This window comes from Equus caballus, chromosome 15, assembly GCF_041296265.1.
Source record: "Equus caballus isolate H_3958 breed thoroughbred chromosome 15, TB-T2T, whole genome shotgun sequence".
NCBI lineage: Eukaryota > Metazoa > Chordata > Mammalia > Perissodactyla > Equidae > Equus > Equus caballus.
This window is the reverse complement of record NC_091698.1, coordinates 44,589,530-44,604,917: the sequence shown is the minus strand read 5'-3', so window position 1 is coordinate 44,604,917 and position 15,388 is coordinate 44,589,530. Positions and strand designations below refer to the sequence as shown.

The 15,388-nt window shown below is 41.9% G+C and overlaps 1 protein-coding gene across 5 annotated transcripts in view; it reads left to right on the top strand.

The window, feature by feature from the left end:
- The window catches only part of TET3 (tet methylcytosine dioxygenase 3), a 102,949-nt gene that overhangs the window by 56,473 nt on the left and 31,088 nt on the right, over positions 1 to 15,388 (top strand). The window lies entirely within an intron of this gene.

Sequence of the window (15,388 nt, the reverse complement as noted above, 5' to 3'; positions counted from 1 at the left end):
TAAGTTGGTTAATGTGTGTAAAGTGCTCAGAGCTGTGTCTGGCTCATAATTACACACTATAGGAGTGTTAGCTGTTATCAAGCCGATTGAGTGCAGTAAGGCACGAAAAAGAAATAAAAACGTGTATCATAGAGGAAAAGTGTTGGCTATTACTTTACCCGTCAATCATTTATTGATTACCTAGCTCTGTACTAACTACCAGGAAGGATAAAAATAAGATATGGTTCATCTTGAAAAACTTTGTGGTTGATTTGAAGAGACAGCGTGAACAATAAAATACTCAGTCACCCATTCGACAGTGTCTGCCAAATACCCATGCTGTCGTATGGAAGCGCCGAAACTTCTAAGGGTGCTCTGAAACACCAGGCTTGGGTGTCATTATGGAGGGTAATGTTTTACCTAGCAAAGTCTTGTTCAGAGCTGGGTTTTGAAAAATGTAGTGAACACAGATGGGGAGAGGTGAGAAGGTGGCCCCTCCAGGCCGAAGAATGCAAGAGCACAGTCTAAGGAGCAGCAAGGAGCAAGCCAGGAGGATGTAAGGCCAGTAGCACAGGAGAGGGCCGGAACGCTCAGCGTTCTCCTGCATTCCTCAGACCAGAGGAGCCCTCCAACCCGAGAGGATAAGTCTCAGCTGGAAGCTAGTGACAGGCGGTGGACTGTCAGCATGAGGGAAACCCAGTGGTTGCAGCACTGGCAGCTTCTGCCTTGGCAGACCAGGAAGGGCAGGGGCAGGGGCGAGAGACAGGGGGAGCAGAGATTCCCACCACTGCCAATCATTTATTGCTCCAGTTTGTATTTGCTGCTAAACAAACCGAAAACTACCCTGTGTTGGTAAATGTTAAATTGTGGGAAAATACTTAGATGAAAACAGCACACACAAATAGTGTATAAACAATCATCTCACCTAGGTTAAAAAAAAATTAGAGGGGCTGGCCCCGTGGCCGAGTGGTTAAGTTCGCGCGCTCCGCTGCAGGCGGCCCAGTGTTTCGTTGGTTCGAATCCTGGGCGCGGACATGGCACTGCTCATCACACCACGCTGAGGCAGCGTCCCACATACCACAACGAAGAATATACAACTATGTACCGGGGGGCTTTGGGGAGAAAAAGGAAAAAAATAAAATCTTAAAAAAAAAAAAAAATTAGAAAAAAAGCTAGAAGGAAATATATCAACAGTGATTGTCTCAATGGTCAGACTTTGGGTGACTTTTCCTTCATATGGTTTCTGAATTTTCCATAAGGAAATATGTATTTTATAATCAAGAAATACTTTTGAAAGTGTGTCCTATAAGTAGCATGAGAGATGGATTGGTGAAGGATAATAATCTTGTGGTAAGAGACCAGTTGGGAAGCTATTCATAATAATAATAATATTTAATAATAATAATATTTATGAAATACTTGCTCCGTTCCAGGCACAGTGCCAAGTACTCTACAGTTACCGCCTCATTTAATCCTTGTAACGTCTATATATGAGGTGGGTACTGTCAGTAGTTCCATCTTAATGATGAAGAAAGCAAAGTTAGACAAAGTAATTTACCAGGTCATAGAGCTAACAAGTGGTGGAAGTGAGGGTTTTGTTTTGTTTTGTTTTTTGGTGGGGAAGATTGGGCCAATCTTCCTCTATTTTATATGTGAGATGCCTCCACCGCATGGCTTGATGAACAATGTGTAGGCCCGTGCCCGGGATCTGAACCCATTAACCCCAGGCTGCCAAATCAGAGCGTGCAAACTTAACCACTACACCACTGGGCCGGCCCCTGGAAGTGAGATTTGAACCTAGGGGTTGGACTCTTAACCACCGCGCTATACTATGATTGAAATTGTTGAGAAATGAGTCCTAACTAAAACAGTGGTATTAGGAATGAAGGGGGCCAAAGAAGAAGGGATTCACTTGGAAACAGTTTCTAGAGGTACTGGGGTTCATGTTAGGGAAAGCCGTCCTGTTTTCCAGAAATGTCTGGACAAGTGCTTCCATCAGCTGGTATGGCAGAATTTGTCTTTGTGAACTTGGGCTCAGGACAAGGGTCAGGAATAAAGCCACTCACTTGGGGATTAGTGTCAGGTTGGAACCATCTCTTATTTCAGAAACTCATCTCCTCAACAGTTCTAGGTAGAGAGGTGCAGATTGCAGGTCAGTATAAGGAAGAATTTTTCATAGACGTGACAGTGAAATTTGGAGACACCATGAAGTGTTCAAAATAAATGATTGAAAATTAAGTATGGGAACAGCTTTGTAAAAGCATGAAAAGGTGCTATAGAGTAACAGAAAAACCCTAATATTCAAGCTCCCTGGTGGTTTTTGCCAAATAAGCAACTTTGCCCAAAATGGGCATCCAGGTGACCGAAAACCCAAACGCCAAGTGAAGGTATGGATAGAGTTCATATGGACTTGTTCTCTGAATTTCGAAATACTGTAATTAGAGGCAGCTCGGAAGCTTCAAAGAAATAAACTTAGGTGACATGAAAGAAAATACCTTACTCCAAAAGGTAGTATGGTATATACAGATTTGAGAAAACTTAGCACAAATTGAAGTTCCCTGTTGAATTACTGGAGGAAGAGAGCACTGATATATTTCTAATATTTTGTGGCACACGTTGGAGATCCCCCGACCACCCCTTAAGCGTCCTGTAACACCACTCTCAGAGATAGGACACTGAGCTGCAATGACTGTTGGCTAGGCCCTTTATGCATTTTGTCTATTCTCAGAAATGGGGAGATTCACCAGGAGAGCCAGTTTAGGACAGGGAATGAGTCCAGATGACTTTTTAGTGGGAATAGCATCCTTTGAGATCATCTGCTCCTCACTTTATAGGTAAAGAAACAGCTCTGTGCTGACTTTTAAGCCTTGTCCTGATGTCTCTGAGGAGCAGTCCACAGGCAGCTGGAGACATTAAACCATAGTAAAAGGAGCTTAGGAGACAGATTTTAGATGTTGCCTTCATAGAAATGCTGTATTTTTATCCACTTGATCATCCTGCCCTAAAGAGGTAGCCAAAGACCAATACAAGAACAACATCTCTTTTGCTGGAACATAGCGAAAGTCTGGGCGAGTGAGGGATGTTGTCCAGTATCCACTGGGTAACTTCACTGTGGACCACAGTTTTGAATGGGGACACAGAGACTTATCTCTGTTTACAATAATGTAAAGTCTATTTCCTATAGTTTTTATGAGAATGTATTCCCCCCCCCCCCACATTCAGTTTGAGATAAAAAGGAACTCCCTGTCTTTTAAGTATTATTTCAGACAACAGAATATTTGGACTCCAGTATAAAGGTGGAGAATCTGACTCTGGGTAGGAGGGTGTCGGAAAGAACTTCTGGAGGAGGTGATATCTGCTCTGAGTTTTAAAGGATAAGTCGAGGTTTAATAGATTAATAGGGAGAAGGCAGAGTGTTCCAGGCAAAGGGACATGAAGATTATGGAGATGAAAAACCGCTTAAAGATGTAGAGATGTGACAGCATGGGGAAATACAAGTAGTTCTAGTGTGACTGGTGTGTTAGGTCAAAGATTGGGAGTGGCGGGAGAGGAGAGTTTCAGGGGAAGAGAGGATGATACCAAAGGCAGAGAAACCAGTTTGCAAGCTCGGGCATAGTTCAGGCAAGAAATAATGGGTCCCTGAACTAAGAATGACATTGAGTAGGAGGGAGAAGAGAAGGAGGTGGATAAGAGAAGGAAGGAGAAGTAACTGGCTCAGCAACCAGTTGGATGTAGGAGCAAGGAAGAAGCAGCAGTCACAGTTGATTCCTGAGGTTCCAAGTTGGGCGGGGTGACTGGGCAGGTGGTGGTGCCATTCACCAAGATTTGAAATCCTGGGAGGGAGGCAGGTTTGGACAGCCAGCCTTTGAGATGTCTGTGGGACCTGGAGGGGTGCATCCGCTTGGATCTGTGAATTCGAGGTTCTTCAGCAAACTCATGGTAGCTGAAGTTTCGATTATGGTCATTTCACCAGGCTGACTGTGTAGATCAAGAAGAGGCCTGAGAATGGATGATGCCGACATTAGGGGAGGGAATCTCAAACAAGAGGCTGTGAAGGAAGTGTGAAAGAGATGTGGAGAGAAATTGAGGAGGCGGTATGTTAAAAAACCAACAGATAGTTTGGGAGGTTGGGAGGGTTAACAGCATCCGTATTGAAGAAGGGTCAAATTTTTGTGCTGGATTCTTCTTTGTCTTCCATGATTTGTTACTATATGTGCACTAGTCTTTTCAGTTAAACCCAAGGTTCCTTAAGAACAGGAACTGAATGTTGTATTTCTATAGCATCTAGACTAGTACTGAGCATATGGTAAGTACTCCACATATTTTTTGGTTAACTGATCAACCTTATTCTACCTCCATATTTAAACTCTACAAAGATGTCAGATTGGTTTAGGCGCGTTCTCCTTACCTCTAATCTTTGTCATTAGTGCGTGTGCCCACTGTTATGAAGGTGTTTCTGTGTATTACCAGCAGGCCCAGCATGCTGCCCATGAGCTCACAGGCAGCTGAGCTGAGATTTTAGTTTTAAAAAAATTCATGTGACACACCTGACCCAGGGTAGGGCCCAACATCTACCTGCCCACGGCATGGATTTGTGACTGACAGGAGGCAACATGCTAGCTGTCAGTTACTGACTAGCATGGAAGTGGAATCTAATTAGTTGTGTAAGCTTAAGCTGTTCAGCTTTACGTCCACTAAGATTACATCAGGATACTAAGGCATTATATAGGATTGTTTGGAAAAAGGAGATGGGTACAGTAAACCCTTTGTGTGAGCTCGACACCTGTGCATTATTTGTAGACTGATGATGTACCAATGTCATAAAGAGAAGAAATGCCGCAGCCTAAATCTATACCTGGCCATGAGTTCCCCTCCTGGGAAAGTGTGGGTGCCCTTGTCTCTGTGTAGAGAAAGAAGGGGGAAGGGGGAAGGATCATTTAGAAACAGAGGGTCCTTCTTTCTGTTAGGCATTCGTGAGTAGTTTCTTGTGTTTAGTATCTCTTGCTGATAGCAGAAAGGACACACTCCATTCTCTCCTGAGCCTAGTGCAGAAGTGGAACAGAGCATGTTTTTCTATTTTAGTGAGTATAAAATTAAGTGCACAGGGCAAAGAAAAGCACCTAGAGCCACATAACGGGCGTTTTCTCAAAAATTGGATTTTGCTCTCCTGAGCTCTACCCCAGGGCTTTCCATTATGTATTTTAGGAAAAAACTTCACTTCTCCGACAACTCAAAGCGAGATGTAAAACCGATAAGAGTTGAGCCGTTTCGTTGCCGGGCCACTCTACCTCTGTGGAGAAAGAAGAAAAAGTGGTGATTTACCAGCAAGGTAGCCAAATACTCTTTTCCTGAAACCTGGCAAAAGGGACCAAAGGAAACAAAAACAGAAGAGAAAATTTCGTCAACTGAAATTTGGAAATTGCCCCAGTTTTAAACCATGAATTGCAGGGGCTGTCTGCCAGTTTAAGATCAATTTGAATTAAAATAAAGGAGGACATGGGGCATATAACTCCCAGTGTTGGGAAAAACAATAGCAGGCTCAGAAGGACCCCACCAATTGGAGAGATGGCTGGGGACCACCCATCTAGAAGGCATGCTCTCTGGGAAGTTGGGAATGCAAACAGTCCCCTTTTCCCTGTCTGCTCCAGCTTCTGATGGGGATAAGGTCTGGGGTGAGGACGGTTGGCTGGAGAGATGGGAAACCATATCTTAGAAGCCAGCTTTGTAGCTGAGGGCCAATAGCACCAAACAATGGCCATTGTGCAGAGAAAAATATGTGCTGAACCACCAAACAAGAATCCTGTAAACCATGGGACTTCAATTTAACTTAATTTCTTATCAGAGTGACCGGCTCACTCCCATATGAGGAAATAAACCCAAATCCCAGCCTCAGGACAGAGCACAACCCAACCCGCCCCCCCCCCCCCCCCACACACAAACATACATACACATGGAGAGGCGTTGGCCCCGGCAGACAGAGGGCGTGGAGATGCCGTTTCCCAGTCACAGCTGTCCACAGCCAGCCCCCGTTCCCCCATCCCCCTCAGGCTGCTGAACTTCTGAACTAATGGAGACTTCTACAACATCCAGCTCTCTAGCTTAATTTCTAAGGGAGGAATTTGAGCAGTGTCAGGGAAATAGGAGTAAGGAGATTTTATTTTTGGGCAAGTGAGTCTAGACCAGTGGCTTTCCACTGAGGGCTAACGTATCCCCCTTCTTCCCGGGGCACATTTGGCAGTATCCAAGGACATTTTTGGTTATCACAACTGGTGTGGTACTACTGGCATCTAGTGGGTAGAGGCCTGAGATGCTGCTAAACATTCTGTAATGCACAGGACAGTCTCCACAACAAGGAATTATCCAATTCAAATGTAATAGTGCCCGGGGAGGGGGGGGGAACCCTGGAGATAAACTTCTCCCATTGAAAGCTTAACAGGCAAACAAAAAATTCAACATGCAACCCATTCAAATACTGTGGGGAAAAGTGGAGGGGTTAAATATCACATTCAAAATGAAGATTTACGGGGCCAGCCAGGTGGCGCAGTGGTTAAGTGCCCACGTTCCGCTTCAGCGGCCCCGGGGTTGCTGGTTCGGATCCCGGGTGCGGACATGGCACTGCTTGGCAAGCCATGCTGTGGTAGGCGTCCCGCATATAAAGTAGAGGAAGTTGGGCACGGATGTTAGCTCAGGGCCGGTCTTCCTCAGCAACAAGAGGAGGATTAGCTGCAGATGTTAGCTCAGGGCTAATCTTCCTTGGGAGAAAAAAAAAAAGATTTACATTAGAAAATACAAGAATTTGAACAACTGATTTATACTTTCAAGGAAGTTGGCTAAAATGGTGGTGGTGAAATCAGAAATGAAAGGTGAGGTGCTAGAATAGTTACAGAGGTCACAAGAAGTATGGATATTAAGCTCCAGAAGAAGCGTGCCATTGTACAAGCATTTATAACTGTACTAGAAGCTGCAAAAAGCAGAATCAGAGTTACAGAAAAAGCAAATCAATAAGGAAGGAGGACAGGCTTGAAAGATCCCTCCAAAACAGGAAAAGAAAATGGAAAGGAGCTAGCCAGAGTGGAGATAAGGGACACAGAAGAGAGTTAGGAGGGATCCTACAGACAGAATTGTTCTGTCGGGGATGTTGGAACATTCCGTGCTGTTCCCAGGAAAGAGCATGGAACAAACTGAACAAAGGCCGGAGTCAAAGCTAAAATAGAAAGCTTTTTCAAAATGAAAGAAAATGAATAAAAACCAACAAATAATGATCCTGATGAACTTACTGAATTTCAAGGATAAAGAATCGCCTACAAATAAATTAATTTAAAAAAAACTAAATTAGTCACAGGTACTTGGTTTTTTAACTTGTTTTTTTTTTTTTTTTTTTCACTGTTTAAAAAATATTTTTTAAGGGGCCAGCCAGGTGGTGCAGCAGTTAAGTTCGCACGTTCTGCTTCCGTGGCCCAGGGTTCGCTGGTTCGGATCCCGGGTGCGGACACAGCACCGCTTGTCAAGCCATGCTGTGGTGGGCATCCCACATATAAAGTAGACGAAGATGGGCATGGATGTTAGCTCAGGGCCAGTCTTCCTCAGCAAAAAAAAAAAAAAAAAAAAGGATTGGCAGCAGATGTTAGCTCAGGGCTAATCTTCCTCAAAAAAAAAATAGTTTTTAAAAACGTCCTTGTAATTGAAACACACATGTAAGAAGGTATATAAATCTTAAGTGTACAGCACAATACAGTTTACAAAAGGCACATACTTGCGTAACCACATCTAGATCAAGAAATAGAGCTTTATGAGAAGCACCCCTATGTCCCCGCCCAGTCTCTTACACCTGACTCCCTAAATCAAACTATGGCCTGCAGACCAACTCCAGCTCCTATCTGTGAGCCAGAAACGGTTTTGATGTTTTTAAATGGTTAAAACAAATCAAAAGAATAATATTTCATGACTCATGAAAATGATATGAAGTCCAAATTTCAGTGACCATCAAGTTTTAATGAAACATAGCCACGCTCATTTGTTTATGTATTGTCTCTGGTTTGTATTACACCGGCAAAGATGAGTAGTTGCCACAGAGACTGCGTGCCCTGCAAAGCCTTAAGTGTTTGCCATCTGACCCTTAACGTAAATAGTTTGCCAACCCCTGTCCAAAGGTAGCTGTTATTCTAACTTCTGACCAGGTTGATCAGTTCTGCCTGTTCTTGAACTTCATATGTATGGAATCATATGTACATATGTGTTTATTCTTGTATGTTCTGGCTTCTGTTGTTCAGTGTTGTGTTTGTGAGATTCATCTATGTGAGTGTAGCGGGACCTGTAGGTTATTCCTTCTCATTGCTATATAGTATTCTGTTTTATGAATATACCACCATTTATCCATTAGCTCGTTGATGGTCTTTGGACTGTTTCCAATTTGATATTGTTATGAATCATGCTGACATAAGACATTCTTACGTATGTCTCCTGGTACATGTATGTATCCACTTAGATGTTGAGTATGTACCTAGGACTGAAATTGTGTACGTTCAGCTTTAGGAGGTAGCTATTTTCCGTTTTCCAAAGTGGTTGTAACAGTTTAAGCTCCTACCACCAGTGGCCCGCATCCTTACGAGCAAACGTGATCACCAGTCTGTCTGCCACTGTGTTAGGTTATGATGATATCTCATTGTGGCTTTAATTTACGTTTTCCCGCTAACTGATGAGACTAAGCACCTTTTTGTACATCCTTGTGGACTACCAGTTCAGGCCGTTTGCCCGTTTCTCTATTGTGTTTCTGTCTTTTTCTTATTGGGCAGTAACAGTTCTTGTTTTATTCTGGATGTGAGTTCTTTGTTGGATATACGTATTGGCAGTTCTCAGAGTATTGAGGTAAAAAGTTTGACCTGAGAATTCTATACCCAGTAACGTTGCCATTCACATGTAAAGGCTTCATAAAAACATTTCCAAATATGCAGGAACTCAGATTTTCTGGAGATGAATGGGATCAGTCAAGAGGAAGTTGTGGTGTGAAGGGGCTGGCAGTCAACGCTAAATGTAGAGTCTAAATTTAAATAACTGTAACGATTGGCTTTCTAAAACAAAAACAATGTAGCTTACCCTGTACTTGAAATACATTTATTTTATATTAAATATCTCTTTTTCTAATAGAGAGGGGGAAATATGTTATGAGGATACCAACAAAAAGCAGGAGGTAAAATGAAGGAGGAGGTGGGAGAAATTGGAAGAGTGCTAACTTTTTTCTCTCCGAAAGTACCGTTGACATTACTCAAAACATACTGTAGATGTTCCAGATTACTGGAGGTCGGGGGTGGGGTAGAAGAAAATACAAAATTTATAGCAAAGGATAGGAAAGAAAGAAAACAAGGAAACATAACCATGGGAAACAAAGTGACAGAAGACAGTGCAATAAATGTAAAAAGGGCAAACTCACTGAATTTAAGGTTAATAGCATTAAACAGCACCAAGAAGGTGAAGAAACCTTATTTCGCTATGAGAAAACGGAAGCATATATTGGGCACTGATTCAGAGCGTATATTGTGGTCTATCCAACATTATCCGAACCTTGCAAAATACGGTTACCTGTCTGGCACCGTAACTGAGTACAAGCCCATTACCACACAGAAGACATAGATATATATATAGAGAGAGATTTAAATATATGCAGAGAGAGAGATATATCCTCTCTCTGTATATAATGAAGATATATATATAACAAGGATATATATATATGTATATATATAATGAGGATATATATATCCTCATGTATGTGTAAATGTGTATATATATGTTTAAATTAGGCTATTTAAATTTGTAAACCTATGCAGTACTAGTTTTATAACTAAGCATACTTGGTTGTAAGTCCAGTTTCTTCCCCTAGAATATCTTCTGCCACATACAGACGTATGATCAAGGGAAGTGAGGTATACATATATATATATATGTATATATATATATATATATATATACACACATACAATCAGGGAAAGGGATGGAACTAAAAGGAACTATACTTCTAAACGACTCCTTGGGCTGCCTTATAAACTGCTGGAAGGGAGAGACTGGTTTATTGGGCATTTGGTGCTGCGTGTGCCCTCTGCGTTTCAGTGCCCTCCCCACAGAAACCTGACCATCCACTTTCCGGGTTGGTGGGGTTTTGCATCTTCCTATCTTTTTTCCCAGCTGCTGGGATGGAGTTGCCAAGATTAGGTTTGCATCTTCGCCCTGAAAATCTCCTTTCTCTGCCCTTAACTTTGTAAGTTTGAAGTTTTTCTGATTTGGGGCAGAAGGTAGTCACCAAAAGCTACATCGTGTTCCAGTTCTAGTGTAAGACCCTGCAGTCAATCCATTGCTTTGACTTTTCTCCAGACGATGGAAACTGAAATGGAGCCCAGAAGTTCTGGCATATTCTTAGGTTCTATTTTCTCTGAACTGTGTGGTGTCCTAGTGTGTATAAAGAACTTTCAGACCGCTGCCTCCAACACTCGTGTTCTTACATTCTCTTTCCCTACGTACCCGTCTTGGTCTCCTCCCCTCCTCCACTTCACATGCATCCTTCTGCAATCTTCTCTCTCTTACGGTTCGAAATAGTGTATGTTTGGGTCAAGTCATTTTTAATCCTTTAGTTGAAAGTATTAATTCATTCATGAAACACTTAGCCATTGATAGGTTAAGAACTACGCGAGGGGCCTTCTCTCTCATCTAATCCTCAACAATTCTGTAATGTAGAAACGTGATTTTTAACTGCTCCGAGGGCTCATAAAGGTTGCGTGACTCTGTCACAGTCACACAGTTTGTTTGGCACCTATTGAGTTCCTGTTATGCGCCCAATGCCGCACTTAGCCCTTCACGCATTTTACACACGAAGGCATGAGGATGAGAGAGGCTGGGGAGATAACTCGTCACAGTGGCCAGGGTCTCTGCAAAATCCTTGTTCATTCTGCTGTGCCGTGTTAACCATTGATCTGTGCTGTGATACGTGCTTTGATATTTTTGTTGTCTGCAAGGTGGTCTAGGAGTCCAGAGGGAAACCAAGCCTGAGAAGTCCGATAGGGTTTCACAGAAAAGGTGGCGTTTCAACTAGGCCTTAAGAAAGGAGGTTTTCCAAAGAGAGAAATAGAGGAAGGCACTGTTGTCAATGAGAAGGCATGCTTAAAGACACAGGGGTGTCGCACGGTTGTGTGGAAGGGGCTGTGGTGGCTGTTGCAGGATGCGAGGCCAGGAGGTGTGCAGAGGTGGCCTGGTGGGGGCCTTGTGGACTGTGCTCTGGAAGTTTGGGTTCTGCCTTCTGTCTAGCATGGAGTCGCCGCTGGGAAGTGGTGTGACTGGATTTCTGTTTTCGGAGTGTCACTGGTATTATTGGGTAGGATGGCCTAGGCAGGCCGACTACTTAGGAGATCATGATGATAATTCTGGCAAGAGCCTGACCCAGGACATTAGTGGGGGTGAAGAGCCTCTGTGAGCGGAAGCCATAAGTGGTAGACAACTTTCATCAGTGCCTCTGCTGTCGCTGCACACATCATTGCGAATCTTTTTTGTTGTTGTTTTTATAAAACCAAGAACACAACTGAACTCATTTTCACAAACTTGCTCTTGCTCATACTTATTCTAGGGTGAGTAATGACGCGTATACCTTCATGCTTGCATATGTGTGCATGTTTACTAATGTATCTATGATTGTGTGTACACTAACTGTGGCATATTATACAGTCTGTGCTGAAATTTGCTTCTCTTCCCACTTAAAATATCTTGGAGGTCATTTTTTATTAGTAAACCTGGAGCTGCCTAATGCCTCTTGATAGCTGCTTAGTATTTCATTATATGAATGTGCCATAATGTACTTATAATACATAGTGTATTATGATGGACATTTAGGTTTCTTACATCTTGCCATTTCAAATGATACAGTGAGTATTCTTGTATATACATATCACTTTGTACATATGCAAGCATATCCAAATTTCTAGAAATAAATTCTTGGAAGATTTGAAATTCGTTGAAATTGCTGAGTCAAACAGGCTCACGTAATTTTAATATATTGCTGACTTACTTTCCATACTGCCTGCTTTCTTATTCTCTCACCAATACAAGGAGCGATCAGATCTTGATGGTGATTCATCTGAAAGGCAAAACCGGTACCTTATTGTAGCTTTAATTATGTTGGAACCATTTGCCTTTCCCTTTCAAGGAATCATGTCTATCTCATTTTTCGTTTTTCTCTTGTATTATTGACCTTATTTAGCTGCAGGAGCTCTTGATATATTAAGGAAATTAGCCATTTGTCTGGTATGAGTTCCAAATATTTCTCCCCAGCATGTTGTTTGCTTTTTGGCTTGACTTTTGGTAGTTATTATTATAAAATTTTCTTTAGTTAAACTTATCAGGTTTGTGTGTGTATGTGTGTGTCTGTGGCCTCAGAATTTCATGTTCTACTTAAAGAAGACCTTCTCTCTTCCATGATTATTTTTTAAAACTCTTCCATTGCTTTTCTTCTAGAATTTGTATAGTTTCATTTTTTTTTGTACTTAAATCTTTCAGCCATTTGGGATATGGTATTAAATATGGATCAGACTTTTTTTCTCAGTTGTCCCAACACCATGCATTGAAAATTAATCTTTCCCTGTTGATTTGAAATTAGGTATCCTTTTTTGTGTGGGTCTTATCTGCCCAGGTAGATCATAAACTTTTTTTTTGCTGAGGATGATTGTCACTGAGATAACATCTGTGCCAGTCTTCCTCTATTTCTATATGTGGGATGCCACCACAGCATGGCTTGATGAGTGGTGTGTAGGTCTGTGCCCAGGATCCGAACCTGTGAACCCTGGGCTACCAAAGCGGAGCATGTGAACGTAACCATTACACCAGCAGGCCAGCCCCTATAAACTTTTTAAAGGCAACAATTCAGTGTTATCCTGTCTTGTATTCCCCATGAATCTGCACATAATGTTCTGCATAAAATAGATATGACATTAATTTTTTTACATTTTAAAAATTGTGAATTACATATATAGGAAAGTACACAAAACCTTCGTATACAACTTAATGAAAATGTATAAAGGAACACCTGTGTAACCGAAACTTAGATCAAGAAATAGGCCATTTCCAGCTCCCGGAAGTCCCCTGTTTACCATTCCCAATTGCAGTCCTCTCCCATCCCCCGGAGGTAACCACTCTTTTGACTTGTGACAGTGATTTCCTTGTTTTTCTTTTTATTAATTAAGGTTGACCCATGTGAAATCACCATTTTTTGTAGGTAAAAAATCATTGAGTATCTGCAATTTCATAAGTCAACCTAGCAATATTACCACCTATGGATGGATCTCTAAACAGTATAGTTTAGTTGAGCCTGTTTTTTTTTTCAATCTTTTTTTTTTTCTGCTTTATCTCCCCAAACCGCCCCCCCCCCCCCGCCGTACACAGTTGTATATCTTAGTTGCACGTCCTTCTAGTTGTGGGATGTGGGACGCTGTCTCAACATGGCCTACGACTGGTGCCATGTCTGCACCCAGGATCTGAATCCTGGGCCGCTGCAGCGGAGCACGTGAACTTAACCACTCGGCCACGGAGCCGGCCCCAAGTTGAGCCTGTTTTTGAATGTTATTTCAATGTAATCTTACCCTATTTGCTCTTCTGTGCTGTCCTCCTTTCCCTCGCTAGGATGCAGTATTCCGCCATGTTGTTGCAGGTTGTCAGTTCTCCTTGCTGGATGTATCCCATCTTATGACTCTACTACATTTATTTATCCAGCCCACTCTTGCTGGATTATGAGTTGTTTCCAGTTTTGAGTGTTGCAAACCACGTTGCTGCAAAAATCCTTGGACATGTGTTTTGATGCATGTGACCAAGATTCCTTCTAGGGTAGGATCAGCAAAGTAGGGCCTGCTGCCTGGTTTTTCGTTTATTTTTTTAAAATGTTGCATTTTTAAAAACTTTTACATGTCTAGAAAAGCAGGGAAGTTGGTACAGAGTTCCTCTGTACCCTTTACCCAGCTGCCCCTAATGTAAACATCTTACATAATTATGGCCCGTTGGAAACGAACACGTTAGTGTTGGTACGGTGCTGTTAACTACAGACTCTTTGGATTTTGTCAATTTTTCCATTAATGTCCTTTTACTGTTGTAGGACCCAATGCAGAATACCACATTGTATTTAGTCGTCATGTCTCCTCAGATATGAGACAGACTTGCCAACTGTAGCACAGTACTTGTGTAATGTTCTTTTTGTTTTTAGCCTTAGAGTATCCAATCAAAACACTGTTTTCCGAAGCTCCTGTTACATAGTCTTTGGGGTCTCATTTCTTTCACTTAGAAAGATTCATTTAAAATTCATCCGTGTTGTTGTGTGAATCGATAGCTTGTTCCTTTCGTTTTTTTGTAGTTGTGGTGAATTTGCTCATTACATAAAATTAACCGTTTTGAAGTGAGCAGTTTAATGGCATTTAGTACGTTCAGAATGTTGTGCAACCACCACGTCTTTCCAGTTCCAGAACATTTTCATCACTCCCAGATAAAACCCTGTGCCCGTTAAGCAATTACTCCCCATTTCTCCCTCCTCCCAGCCTCTGGCAGCCACCACCCGGCTTTCTGTTTCTATGACTCTGCCCATTCTGGATATTTCGTATGAATGGAGTCATAAGACATGGGACCCTTGTGTCTGGCATCATGTTTTTGAGGTTCATCCCCATTGTAACACGTATCAGTACTTCATTCCTTTCTTTTTTTGTAAATTGTGGTAAAATATATATAACAAAATTTGCCATTTTAACTGTTTTAAGTGTACATTTTAGTGGCATCAGTTACATTCACAGTGTTGTGCAACCATTAACACTATCTATTTCCAAAGCTTTTTCATCACCCTAAACAGAAATTCTGTTACCCATTAAGCAATAAGTCCTCAATGTCCACCCCTCCCAGCCCCTGGTAACCTCTAATCTGATTTCTAGTTCTATGAATTTGCCTAATCTAGATGTTTCATGTAAGTAGAATCATACAATATTTCTTCTTTTGTGTCTGGCTTCTTTCACTTAGCATGATGTTTTCAAGGTTCGTTCATGTGGTAGCAGGTGTCAGAACTTCATCCCTTTTTATGGTTGAATAATATTCCATTGTATAACTATATCACATTTTGTTCATCTATTGATGGACGCTCGTGTTGTTTTTGCCTTTTGGCTCTTGTGAATAGTGCTGCTATGAACGCTAGCACACAAGTATCTGTTTGAGTCCTTGTTTTTGATTCTCTTGGGTATATACCTAGGAGTGGAGTGGTTTGCCAACCCCAGGTCTAGAACGTGTATAACGGTAAACTGAATTCCAAGTGGTGAGATCACAGTCTAGACAACACTTGGTTTTACCAGATTTAAAAATTTTTGCCAATCTTGTCTGTGTGTAATGGTATTTCGTTGTGATTTGAATTTGT